Source organism: Chenopodium album, chromosome 19, assembly GCF_948465745.1.
Source record: "Chenopodium album chromosome 19, dcCheAlbu1.1, whole genome shotgun sequence".
Classification (NCBI taxonomy): domain Eukaryota; kingdom Viridiplantae; phylum Streptophyta; class Magnoliopsida; order Caryophyllales; family Amaranthaceae; genus Chenopodium; species Chenopodium album.
Window position 1 is genome coordinate 12,898,864 of NC_137852.1, and position 15,089 is coordinate 12,913,952.

A 15,089-nucleotide genomic window follows, 5' to 3' on the forward strand; every position below is an offset into this window, starting at 1 on the left:
TACATCTTTGAGCATTGAACAGCAATTTGGGCTGTCACATATTATTGCTCCATTTTGGATTGAAGCTTGTAATATTTGATATTCTAATTCGAGGCTTGTAATAAACAGAAGCAAAATTTGATATATATATAGCTCATGTTGTATATTATGTAATGTATGTAATTATTTTGCTAGTTAGGGGAATTATTAGTCATTGTTGATATTGGCCTTTCATGTACAAAAAATTTATGATTGAGTTGCATATGTCTTCTGCAATGCAGTTAAGACTTAAGAGTGGATTTTTGGAATTTTTATTGCAAACAGCAGTTAGAAGTACATACATCCTAGACTTCTTATAATGAAAAGAATCAAAATTTGTGTTCTTTTTATTGTTCATACAGGGCTTTTGAGTACTCTAGAGCGTAACAAGATTAAAAAGTTGGTCAGTTGATTTCAAAACAAGGTAAAATTCCTACCAAAAATTCTATTATTAGGCAGAACTTTTATACAGTAATACAACATATAAGGTTTCTGAAAGTTGTAACATTCGACTTGCTATTGATCAATTTACAGAATAGAGTTGGAGGCTTGGAGGAGGCATAGCCTATATGTTATTAGACTTGTTATTGATCAATTTACAGAATAGAGCTTTTTTCAAAAGTTATCGAGAATTTTAACAAGCTGCAATAACATATAGTAATATAACAGGGTTTCAGAGAACCAGAGTATATGAATTTCCCGCTGTTGGAGTCCTTGGAGGCTTGGAGCTCGCATTTGAATCCCAAAGCAGCTCGAATGTTAATGAAGAGTTGTCAGAAGTGATATACAATGCTCTGCTGGATTTTCATGATACAGAAGTTGTGCTTGATGTACTTGGAATGTTTGACATCATTACATTGTACTCCGTATTTCTTTCTATTATGTACACCAAGCACATCGAAGGTCTGAGTTTGTTAAATGGTTGTAAGCTGCACTAAAAAATGAGAGTTTGTCCGAATTAAATTTAAGAGAAGATTATTACACCAATATCAATTGACAATATAATGTAACTCAGGAAGGATATATCATATACTTCCGAAGTATGTACATATGCCTTACTAAATTGCTATCAGAATACACTCTTGCATTAAAATAGTTTGCCAGTTTTTATCACTTCTTTAGTTCTTAATTCAACAATGTAACGAGTACGTTCTCATTACAATTGTACTTATTGTACTTATACCAGTAAATCAGAGCTTTTAGTAATCTGAATTGTACTTTGTTTTGCAGCAGAATGTAATGCAGGATCGCCGAAATAAATTTGTTGGTCCACTTTATATTATTCTTTTTCTTGTTCCAAAAGAAAAGCTTTAATTACATTTTTTTTTTCCTTGTTGCAAAGGACATGCGGCTTTTATAACCTAATAAAGTTAACTTTAGGCACTTCCAAAAGATTTTTTAAAAGAGAAGATGAAAAAAAACATGATAAGAATTAATTATAATTCTAGTGTATAGGGAATTGCAAATTAAATTATTACACCTTACTCAAAAGGCTAAATAGATGCATAAAATGGTGCATACTTATTATCATGCAAGTATGATCACCACTAACATTGTAACTATACCAAACACCATAAAACCACTCATAGCACCCTTAACTTTTGGACCACCCGAGTAGGTATACCCTGTCACATACAAATTGCTGCCTGGAATATAGTCATAGTACGTAACTTGGTGGTGGCGGCGAAGGTGTTTGCTGAAGCATGCAGGGGATACACGGTGGCTCCATTGGAGGTGGCGGTGGTGGTGGTGATGGATTGCACGGTGGAGGTGGAGGTGGTGGACATTCGGGAAGTGGAGGAGGTGGTGGAGGAAGGTATTCAGGGCAAGTGTCACACTTAATGCTAGGGTTTGGTAATGGTGTGTTTGAAGTTAAATCTTCGGCGGCTTTGCATGAAATTATGGTTACAAGCAAAAGTACAAAAAAATGTATGAACAATTTTTGAAGAATTGAAGTCATTTTTGTTTCACGTTAAAAAGGCTGTAATAAGAGCTTGAGGAGGAGAATTGAGAAAAGATGTTTTGGTGTTTTGTGATTTGTTAGGATGTTTAACTTCCAAAATATATATAGTGAATACAGCCAAGTCATTTATTTATTACGAGTATATTTTAAATTAAGGTCAAGTCATTTTGATCTTAAATTAATGTCCATTTTGGTATTAGGTAATTTAATGGACATTCAAAGGGGAAGTGTGTAGAGAAATTTGTACATGTTGTAGAAAGTGGGATGTTTCTAAGAAATTGTATAGTATTTTAATAACAACTAAATTATTAGTAATGCAATAATCTCAACATGCATGTCACATTAGAAATAGGTGCCTTTTAGAATTTTGAATAAATATTGTTATCTTGATCATCATTTGCAATCCGCTAGCCTCTAATTTATACACAATTCGGTATTAATTAATTAATTAAAACCCTATTCAATTCATCTATTCAATTTACTTGTTTTATAAATTGAAATTATTTGAACTAAATACGGAGTATTATGGAGTATTAGTTTCAAATAGAATATTTAAGAATTAGAACATTTTTTTAAAACTCAAAGAATTGGAACTAATTTAATTATGTAAAAGTAACTTTTACAAATTTAAAATTTATCTAATTATAAAAGTTATTGATCATACATACAATTATACAAGTTGTAACCTTGTTTTGTTGTTTTTTTTTTTTTTTTAGAAAAAAAAAGTTGTAACCTTGTTTAATAATCTACTTCGTACTCCATATTAAATTTTGCTTATTTTGTTATCACACAAACAGCAAAAATATTAATTAAAATGAAACATATAAATAGTCTAGTAATAATTCATTTATTTATAATTTACATCCTCGCTCAGATCAGTGTACTCATGACAGTCATAAGTCATACATATTTCATATTGTTGTCAACTAACACTTTTTGGGTCAACTAATAAACATCCTACCTACTAACACTGATTAATTATGAAAAAGATTTATTATTATTAAAAAAAAAATTATAAAAAAAAATAAAAAAAAATAAAAGAATAAAAACCTTTTTCTACGTATTAAGGAAAGGACAAATAATTAAAAGATGTTTTGGTAGCTTAATAGCGTGTAGTTTGTCAATGGAAGGAAGACTTGGGGTCAAGCGTTGTATATGGATAATATAATTCTACGGAGTAGTGTAAATTTAATTGTGGCATTCATGTGTAAATACTTACAAATAAAGCAAAACTTGGACTAGTCAACCTCATAGGCTCGTTGTTGACCCTTATGAGGTTTTGATGATGATACTAAGAATTGAGCAAACTTCCTTTTAATAAGGATTTTCTAGTGTTGTGATGTTGGCAGGTTCAGTAAGCGTAGAGGGCTGAAGTAGGAACTGGAACAAAGGAACTTTGGAAGATCCATGAGGACAAGTAAAGAACAGAAGAAGAGTTCCAGCAATGGAACTTCCCGAAGTTTCTCAACAGGAACTTCAAAACGGGTGTAACGACCTGGTTCTGGTGTAATGCTGGGGCAAGCCTCAACAATCAAGGATCAACACAAAGATCAAGATATCAACCGAAGAAGATGGACTTCATAACTTATAGTTGTGTAAAAGATAAGTTTGTTTTCGTAGGATGATGTAAACATATAAATGATAGATATGCCTGGAACTTATTAGAAATCAGATAAAGCTTGGCAAACTAACTAATTCGTAAAAGATAATTATGAATTTTATAAAAAAAGTACTTAATGGATTTTATCTTATAAAATCTGGTTTAACTTGGTTTTATCTTTTTTATAAAATCTTATCTTTTAACAAAAACGAATTTGATAAAATTTGGTTTTTATAAAAACGAATTTAAATCTGTTTGGATTCGGTTTAAAAGAAGATAAGATCAGATTTGTGTTTGATCTATCTTGTTTGCGAAAACCCTAGTTTGAGAAGCTGAGGAACTCCTATAAATATAGAAGTATTTCAGCTTAGCAAAGTGAGAGTTTTAAGCGTGAAAACCACTTAGTGCTTAAGAGTAAGTTTGCCAAAAGGTTTAAGCTTTATCATTTTGATTTCGGGTTTCATGTGTAGCTTTCCATTTATGTGTTAGAGTGTGTCTTTGGGTTGTAATTGGTTTTGGGGTGAGATTGTGGATTCTCTTAAATTCACACAAGTGTATGAGTTTGAATTCTCTAAAATTCGAGTGGTAGTTAGTCACCCCGAGTCTGTCTTGGGTTGCGAGTGGGAAAAAGGAACCTGAGTGTGTCTTGGGTCGAGAAAGGAACCTGAGTGTGTCTTGGGTCGAAAAAGGTGCCTGAGTTTGTCTTAGGTCTGATAGGATAGGTTCCTGTCAATCAGCAAGTGTCTTAAGAGGAACTTGCGAAGCAAAGGTCTGTGTAATAGGTTGTACTAGGAGAGTTGCCTATTATAGTGGAATTTGTTTATAAGTCCCAATAGGGCCGAGGTTTTACTTCCAGTTAGGCGCTGGATGGTTTCCTTGTAAACTTGCTGTGTGCTTAAGTTTTCTTTATGTTTTTATTTTTTATTTCCGCTTAAGTTCCGCGATTGGAACCTACTACTATTCACCCCCCTCTCGTAGTAGTTCATCTAAACTAACAATTGGTATCAGAGCAGGTTCTCACGAAATTACAAGCAACCTTGTAGAGTAAAGTTCCTGAAGAGATGAATGCTCACGAGAAACTTGAAGAAGGGTATTCCACCCAAAGACCACCGATGTTCAATGGCAAGTTTTATTCATACTGGAAGAATAGAATGGAGATATTCATTAAAGCTGAAAATTACCAAGTATGGAGAGTCATTGAAAGTGGTGACTTCGAGGTAACAAAAACCAATGCAAACAAAGAGGTAATCCCTAAACCACTAGCTGAATTTGACAAAGAAGATTATGAAAAATATGAGTTAAATGCTCAAGCAGTGAAAATCTTGCATTGTGGACTAGGACCTCATGAACACAATAGAATCATGGGTTGTAAGTCTGCAAAGCAGATTTGGGATTTACTACAAGTAACACATGAAGGAACGAATGAAGTTAAACGTTCCAAAATTGATTTACTAATGTCTAAATATGAAAGATTTGAAATGCTACACAAAGAATCCATTCAGGATATGTTCACTAGATTTACTAACATTGTCAATGAGTTAGAATCTTTAGGCAGGTCCATACCCATTGATGAACAGGTAAGGAAAGTCCTTAGAAGCCTTCCTCAAGATGAGAGATGGAGATCCAAGGTCACTGCTCTGCAGGAATCCAAGGATTTCACCAAATTCAACCTTGAACAGCTCAATGGTTCCCTGCTTACTCATGAACTTCATCTTGGAGCAAATACTGAAAGTTCCAAGAATAAGAGCCTTGCTTTAAAGGCTTATGAATCAAGAGACTCTGAAAATGATGATATGGAGACTGCCATGCTTGTACGCAAGTTCAGGAGGATGCTAGGAAAAAGAGGAGAAAGGAATAGACGAGGACAGCCTAGTTCCAAAGAGTTCAAATGCTACAGATGCGGTTCCAAAGAACATCTTCTCAGAGACTGCCCAAATCCTAAGGAGGACGAGAAAGCCAAAGGCAAGGAACAAAACAAGTATTACAAACCATCATTCTCCAAGGAAGATGTGAGAAAAGCCATGATGGCTGCATGGGGAAACTCTGATTCAGAAGATGAAGGAGAAGGAGAATCCGTAGAGGAAACAACCAACTTATGTCTAATGGCCAAAGCAGATGATGAAGCACGTCTGAAGGAACTTGAATCTGAGGTATGGTATGACTATCGACAACTCAAACATTTAAACAAAGGAAATCTTATGAACATTATTCTGGAACTTCAAGATGACTGTAAAGAACTAAACAGGTCGAAGTTCCAAACTGATAAAGCTTTAAATATTTACAAAGAACATAGTGAATGGGTAGATAATATGAAAACTGACATACAAACTAGATTCTTTGATTTATATGATAGAAATGTCTTTCTAAAAGAACAAGTTGAAAAACTGAAACATGATAATATTCTGTTGAATGTAGAGTTAGCTCAACTAAAACTTGGAATTGACACTCCTGACTCTGAAGTTCCTATTGCAAGCCAACTTCCAAATTTTGAGAAATTAAAATCTGATTTGGAAGAAGTTAAAATAAAAAATCAAACCTTGGAGGAGGAACTTGTCAGAGCCAGGAGAGGCAAAGAAGTAATTAATAATGGAATTCCATCGTGGATAGCTAACATCCATAACAAGAATAAAGAAGGACTAGGTTATAAGAAGAAGTCTAGGAGAAACAAGAAGTATGTGGATCTACCCAGTCAAAAACTATGTTACTATTGTGGTAGTACAGGACATCTTAAAGCTGCATGTCCTAAAAGAAATAAAGATACTCTTAAGAATACTGAGCATGCTGAACAGGTATGGTTGAAGAAATCTGAATCTTCTTCCAAAACAATGGAACCCAAGGAAACCTGGGTTCCAGAAATTAACGCTTAGTTTTCATGCAGGTTCCAGTGAGGGGGAACAACACTTGGTACCTCGACAGTGGTTGTTCTAAGCACATGACTGGAGACAAATCTAAATTTCTCTCACTGGATGCCTACTACGGTGGAACTGTGACCTTTGGTGATAATAAGAAAGGTGAAATCATTGCTATAGGTAAAGTAGGAAGGTCAAGTTCCAATGCTATTGAAAATGTCTTTTTAGTCGAGGGTCTTAAACACAACTTGTTAAGTATTTCTCAATTTTGTGATAGAGGTAACTCAGTTAGCTTTACTTCTAATTTTTGTAGAATCATTAACAATGACACTAACAACATTATCCTTGAAGGAACCAGAAAAGGGAACACATATATTGTGGATCTTAACGAAGTTCCAAGTAGTAGTTTAACTTGTCTTAGTGTCATTGAGAATGATCCCTTATTATGGCACAAACGATTTGGCCATGCTAGTTTTTCTTTGCTTGATAAACTTAGATCAAAAGAACTTGTGGAAGGACTTCCAACCATCAAGTTCCTAAAAGATAAAGTCTGCAGTGCATGTGTTAGAGGTAAGCAGACACGAATATCTTTCAAATCTAAGAATATGGTAAGCACCACAAAACCATTGGAACTTATCCATATGGATTTGTGTGGTCCTATAAGAATACAAAGCAGAAGTGGAAAAAGGTATGTGATGGTTATTGTAGATGATTTTTCCAGATATACCTGGGTTTTCTTTCTTGTAAGCAAGGATGATACGTTTGATCACTTTGTTGCTTTTGTGAAGAAAGAACAGAGAAGAACAGGTCATCAACTGATCCACCTAAGGTCAGATCATGGAACTGAGTTCGAAAACTCAAAATTTGATGAGTTTTGTGATGAACATGGGATGGACCACAACTTCTCTGCTCCCAAGACTCCACAACAAAATGGAGTAGTTGAACGGAAAAACAGAAGCTTGGAAGACATGGCAAGAACTATGCTGATTTCCAGTGGACTGCCTAGGAACTTCTGGGCAGAAGCAGTTAACACAGCGTGTTACATATTGAATAGAGTTTCTATTAGAGCAATAACCAACAAAACACCTTCTGAACTAATTAAAGGAAGAAAACCAAATATTTCCTATTTAAGATCTTTTGGTTGCAGATGCTTTGTACACAATAATGGAAAGAGAAACTTGGGAAAGTTTGATGAAAGAAGTGATGAGGCTATATTCTTAGGATATGCCTCAAATAGTAAAGCTTACAGAGTTTATAATAAAAGAACAATGTGTGTTGAAGAGTCTGTACATATAATTTTTGATGAAACTGATTTTGTGATTGATGTACAGGATGATGATGATTTCGAGATAGGGTTAGTAAGAAGACATGACCCTGATGAGGAATCAACAATATCCATGAAGCAGCAAAACAAGAATCCAGTAGCTGAAAACCAAACTGCAACTGAAACAGAAGTTCCACAAGAGGAACATCCTGAGCCTGAGAATCCAGAACCTGAGAATCAGGAACCACTGAATCAAGAGACAGGAAACAATGATGCTGAACCTGAAAAGTTGTATCCAATCAAAGACTTTACCCCTAAACGTTGGAAACATCAAAAGTCTCATCCAGTGGACGTGATTATGAGTGACATAACCAAAGGAACTCAGACCAGGTCACGGCTAAGGAACTTCTGTGAATTTTTCTCGTTCCTATCTACGTTGGAACCAAAGAACTGTGATGAAGCCTTACAAGATGCTGATTGGATCATAGCCATGCAAGCTGAACTAGGAGAATTCGAGAGAAACAAAGTTTGGCACCTAGTTCCTAGACCGGAACACCAGAAGGTCATAGGTCTAAAGTGGGTGTTCAGAAACAAGCTTGATGAACATGGAATCATAGTAAGAAACAAGGCTAGACTGGTTGTCAAGGGGTACAATCAACAAGAAGGCATAGACTTTGATGAGACATTTGCTCCAGTTGCCAGGTTAGAAGCTATACGCATTCTTATTGCTTTTGCAGCTTTTATGGAGATTAAGTTGTTTCAGATGGACGTCAAATGTGCATTTTTAAATGGTCTATTAAAAGAGGACGTCTATGTGGAACAACCTCCTGGATTTGAAGATCCAGATTTCTCAAATCATGTCTATAAACTTGATAAAGCTCTCTATGGGCTAAAACAAGCACCAAGGGCATGGTATGAGAGGTTGTCCAAGTTCCTGTTAGATAATGATTTTAAAAGAGGCAAAATAGACAAAACTTTGTTTTTGAAATCTAAAGGAACTGACATTTTAGTTGTACAAATATATGTAGATGATATTATTTTTGGTGCAACTAATGAATTTTTGGTGAAGTATTTTGTTGACCTTATGAGTGGTGAGTTCGAGATGAGCATGATGGGTGAGCTAAACTTCTTTCTTGGATTGCAAATTAAGCAAACTGAGAAAGGAATAATGATTCACCAACAAAAGTATGTGAAGGAACTCATAAAGAAATATAAGATGGAAAGTTCCAAAACTATAAGAACACCTATGGGAACTAACGTCAGACTGGATGAAGACATAGTTGGAACTTGCATAGATCAGAAGATGTATAGAGGTATGATAGGTTCCTTATTATATCTAACTGCTAGTAGACCTGATATATCTTTCAGTGTAGGCTTATGTGCGAGGTTCCAAGCAAATCCAAAGGAATCTCATCTCAAGGCAGTTAAGAGGATACTTAGGTACCTCAAAGGAACTGATGATTTATGTCTCTACTATCCAAGGAATGAATCAATTGATTTAGTTGGATACACGGATGCTGACTATGCAGGTGATTTAGTGAATAGGAAGAGCACATCAGGTATGACTCAATTTCTTGGATCATGCTTAGTTTCTTGGGGTTCCAAGAAACAGAATACAGTTGCCTTGTCCACAGCAGAAGCTGAATATGTAGCTGCTGCTGCTGCAGCTTGTTATTCACAAATGCTGTGGATAAAACAACAAATATGTGATTTTGGTCTAAAATTTGAATGTGTTCCAATTTATTGTGATAATACTAGTGCTATCTGTATTTCTAAAGATCCAGTGCAACACTCTAAGGTTAAGCACATCCACATTAGACACCACTTCTTAAAAGATAATGTGGAAAAAGGCTATATTAAGTTGGAATTTTGTCCTACTGATAATCAAATTGCTGATATTCTAACTAAGCCTTTGAGCAGAGAACGCTTTGAGAACATGAGACTGGAACTTGGGATGATCAAGCTGAATTGATTGCAACTGAAGTTCCTAGATATGGCATTGTCAATTAACAAGATTAACTAGAAGAATAAAACATCTATCACAAATTTTGTGTGATAAACATAACGGGAATGTCACCGTTGGTAAACTCTTGGAGGTCAGTGCAAGTAACACTTATTTAAAACTGTACATACTATTCAAAGCAATGTAGACTTGTATGTGACTTGTTCCATGAATTATATTTTTGAAAAAACAATTTTTCTTTTCGAGAAGATTTATCTTCTGGAATTATCCTTTATTAAATATAGTGTGAAAAGATAAATTCTTGATTTGTAAAAATTCCATCCGGATTAGTTTTCAAAAACAAGATAAAGTTATAAAATTCATTGTTCCTAAACTAAACCCTTCCACTTCAATACACCGCTTCAAATATTTACTCCCTTATAAATACTACCCAACCAACCCCATTAACTTACCATCACATCAATTAAACTCTAGAACTACCCTGACCATAAAATTTCTACAGCTAAACCACACAAAAATTTCTACAGCTAAACCTCAACCAACCATGGCCGAAGAAAACCCTAAGAACCAAGAAGAGCTATCACCTCCCAGATCACCTAGCCCGCAACCACTCAGCCAAGAAATTCCTGTTGTGCTACTTCAAACCACCTCAGAACCAAAAAATACCAAGCCAAAAGCTGTTGAGGACACTGCAACTTCCTCTACTGGAAGTTTACCCAATGTTCTTGATCGAATCGGGTTATGGAAGAAGAGGAAAGCCGAAAAAACGGAAAAGTCACTCGAAGATCAAATTCTTGAAATTGATATGATGGCGAGGGACGAGGAACCCGAGGAAGAGAAAGAACATTCTGAGGGGGAAGAAGATGAGAAGGCACTGGGAAAATTTGCTGACAAGTATGTTGTAGGCTATAGAATTGATGATGCATGGTGTAACAAGGTGAATTTTGAACTTCTAGATCTGCTTAAGTTCCAGGGTTGGGATTTCATGTTTACTGTTAAAGCTAAAAATTATTTGTATCCACTGGCTATGGATGAATTCTGTAAGGAATGTGAATTTGAGGATGGTGTGTGTTATAGCAAAATTAATGGTGTTGATGTTGAGTTTGATGCTGCTAGATTAGGGTCTATTCTGCAAGTTCCATGTGAGGGGTTTGATACTTACATGAAAGGGGCTGTGACTGTTAAGGTAGCAGGGCATACTAAAACTGAAATCATAAATTACTTAGGGGGTAAAAAGGGTGTTAGCGTGATGAATCACAATGATCTCTCTCCGTTGCACAAATTGCTGTTTAATTTGGTAAAGAAGTCCTTGGTTCCAAGGACTCAAAAGAAAAATGAATTGTGCTACTTAGATATGGCCCTAATCTTTTGCATGTCTAAGAAGATTAAAATTAATTTCCCAGCCATTATGATCCAACACTTAGAGCACTGCATAGAAAAAGAAATAAAGGTTGGATATGCTGCGATTCTTGCTTCTGTGTTTGAAGATTTAGGTGTGCAATTGAGGGATTTCTATGGGCATATGAGGGAGAAAGGAGAAAATGTGATCAATGAAACCACTCTGAGAGGTTTGAGTATTGCTGTAGTGAGGGGGAAGTGTGTGAGGTATGAAGCTGCTCAGAAAAAGAAAGAAAAGGACGAGGACTCACAGGTGAGAGTTCCTGTCAGGAAGAGCAGAAGGCTCTCTGGTGGAACTCAGGGTAGGACCAGTGCTGCTGATCCCTTGGAGTTGAGTGAAGGAGATGGAGGAGCTGATGAGCTAGTAACTGATTTATCTAATAGGCTTATGCAGGTTGAAGGACAGCTCCTTGACTTGTCAGGGAAGATAAAGGCTATGGAGAGGACTGACGCTGCTCAGGCCAAGGAGTTCCACAAAGCCATCTCAAGCCTTGAAGCAAAAATGAAGAAAGCTCAAGAGGACAACAAAGCTGATCTTGAGAAAATTTTACAAGCGCTTGATGCTTGATCACCTATGCAGCCTACCCTAGCCATCCCCTAGCTTCATATTTTCTAATGGTTTTTGGAACAATGATCTGTTTTTATTTGGATGTTTTTGAACTTATTTGCTTTTGAATATTTTGGAACTTGGTCTGTAATATTTTAAAGTACTCTGGATGGTTGGTTTTGTTAAATATTATGGAACTTTGTCTATACTTGCTTGCATTGTTGAGAATAAACAGGAAAATTTGTGTGAAAGTACTAGCTTAAGAGAGCTAGCCAGCGCTGCTTCCAGCTTCCCACATTCGATGAATTGCCTGTGGGGCTGTGAGTAGATGAATAAAACTTTGAAAAGTCAAGTTTTTGATGATGCCAAAAGGGGGAAAAGCAGGAGCAAACTTGAAAGCTGAAGTTGTTCTAGTTTCAGTTGAGTAAGTAACAAAGGTTTCTCTTCTCTAAAAATTTTCTTTGCTTTATGTTTGTTTTCTTTCTGTTACTTATGTTCTGTTTTGTTTCTTTGTTGTGCTTATATGAAAAAGAAGAAAAAAATTGGAAAATGAAAAATTAACCTTCTGTTTCTTTACTTATCATCCTCAGAAGTTTGCTCAGTTTGTCATCATCAAAAAGGGCTCGTTGTTGACCCTTATGAGGTTTTGATGATGATACTAAGAATTGAGCAAACTTCCTTTTAATAAGGATTTTCTAGTGTTGTGATGTTGGCAGGTTCAGTAAGCGTAGAGGGCTGAAGTAGGAACTGGAACAAAGGAACTTTGGAAGATCCATGAGGACAAGTAAAGAACAGAAGAAGAGTTCCAGCAATGGAACTTCCCGAAGTTTCTCAACAGGAACTTCAAAACGGGTGTAACGACCTGGTTCTGGTGTAATGCTGGGGCAAGCCTCAACAATCAAGGATCAACACAAAGATCAAGATATCAACCGAAGAAGATGGACTTCATAACTTATAGTTGTGTAAAAGATAAGTTTGTTTTCGTAGGATGATGTAAACATATAAATGATAGATATGCCTGGAACTTATTAGAAATCAGATAAAGCTTGGCAAACTAACTAATTCGTAAAAGATAATTATGAATTTTATAAAAAAAGTACTTAATGGATTTTATCTTATAAAATCTGGTTTAACTTGGTTTTATCTTTTTTATAAAATCTTATCTTTTAACAAAAACGAATTTGATAAAATTTGGTTTTTATAAAAACGAATTTAAATCTGTTTGGATTCGGTTTAAAAGAAGATAAGATCAGATTTGTGTTTGATCTATCTTGTTTGCGAAAACCCTAGTTTGAGAAGCTGAGGAACTCCTATAAATATAGAAGTATTTCAGCTTAGCAAAGTGAGAGTTTTAAGCGTGAAAACCACTTAGTGCTTAAGAGTAAGTTTGCCAAAAGGTTTAAGCTTTATCATTTTGATTTCGGGTTTCATGTGTAGCTTTCCATTTATGTGTTAGAGTGTGTCTTTGGGTTGTAATTGGTTTTGGGGTGAGATTGTGGATTCTCTTAAATTCACACAAGTGTATGAGTTTGAATTCTCTAAAATTCGAGTGGTAGTTAGTCACCCCGAGTCTGTCTTGGGTTGCGAGAGGGAAAAAGGAACCTGAGTGTGTCTTGGGTCGAGAAAGGAACCTGAGTGTGTCTTGGGTCGAAAAAGGTGCCTGAGTTTGTCTTAGGTCTGATAGGATAGGTTCCTGTCAATCAGCAAGTGTCTTAAGAGGAACTTGCGAAGCAAAGGTCTGTGTAATAGGTTGTACTAGGAGAGTTGCCTATTATAGTGGAATTTGTTTATAAGTCCCAATAGGGCCGAGGTTTTACTTCCAGTTAGGCGCTGGATGGTTTCCTCGTAAACTTGCTGTGTGCTTAAGTTTTCTTTATGTTTTTATTGTTTATTTCCGCTTAAGTTCCGCGATTGGAACCTACTACTATTCACCCCCCCTCTCGTAGTAGTTCATCTAAACTAACAATTGGTATCAGAGCAGGTTCTCACGAAATTACAAGCAACCTTGTAGAGTAAAGTTCCTGAAGAGATGAATGCTCACGAGAAACTTGAAGAAGGGTATTCCACCCAAAGACCACCGATGTTCAATGGCAAGTTTTATTCATACTGGAAGAATAGAATGGAGATATTCATTAAAGCTGAAAATTACCAAGTATGGAGAGTCATTGAAAGTGGTGACTTCGAGGTAACAAAAACCAATGCAAACAAAGAGGTAATCCCTAAACCACTAGCTGAATTTGACAAAGAAGATTATGAAAAATATGAGTTAAATGCTCAAGCAGTGAAAATCTTGCATTGTGGACTAGGACCTCATGAACACAATAGAATCATGGGTTGTAAGTCTGCAAAGCAGATTTGGGATTTACTACAAGTAACACATGAAGGAACGAATGAAGTTAAACGTTCCAAAATTGATTTACTAATGTCTAAATATGAAAGATTTGAAATGCTACACAAAGAATCCATTCAGGATATGTTCACTAGATTTACTAACATTGTCAATGAGTTAGAATCTTTAGGCAGGTCCATACCCATTGATGAACAGGTAAGGAAAGTCCTTAGAAGCCTTCCTCAAGATGAGAGATGGAGATCCAAGGTCACTGCTCTGCAGGAATCCAAGGATTTCACCAAATTCAACCTTGAACAGCTCAATGGTTCCCTGCTTACTCATGAACTTCATCTTGGAGCAAATACTGAAAGTTCCAAGAATAAGAGCCTTGCTTTAAAGGCTTATGAATCAAGAGACTCTGAAAATGATGATATGGAGACTGCCATGCTTGTACGCAAGTTCAGGAGGATGCTAGGAAAAAGAGGAGAAAGGAATAGACGAGGACAGCCTAGTTCCAAAGAGTTCAAATGCTACAGATGCGGTTCCAAAGAACATCTTCTCAGAGACTGCCCAAATCCTAAGGAGGACGAGAAAGCCAAAGGCAAGGAACAAAACAAGTATTACAAACCATCATTCTCCAAGGAAGATGTGAGAAAAGCCATGATGGCTGCATGGGGAAACTCTGATTCAGAAGATGAAGGAGAAGGAGAATCCGTAGAGGAAACAACCAACTTATGTCTAATGGCCAAAGCAGATGATGAAGCACGTCTGAAGGAACTTGAATCTGAGGTATGGTATGACTATCGACAACTCAAACATTTAAACAAAGGAAATCTTATGAACATTATTCTGGAACTTCAAGATGACTGTAAAGAACTAAACAGGTCGAAGTTCCAAACTGATAAAGCTTTAAATATTTACAAAGAACATAGTGAATGGGTAGATAATATGAAAACTGACATACAAACTAGATTCTTTGATTTATATGATAGAAATGTCTTTCTAAAAGAACAAGTTGAAAAACTGAAACATGATAATATTCTGTTGAATGTAGAGTTAGCTCAACTAAAACTTGGAATTGACACTCCTGACTCTGAAGTTCCTATTGCAAGCCAACTTCCAAATTTTGAGAAATTAAAATCTGATTTGGAAGAAGTT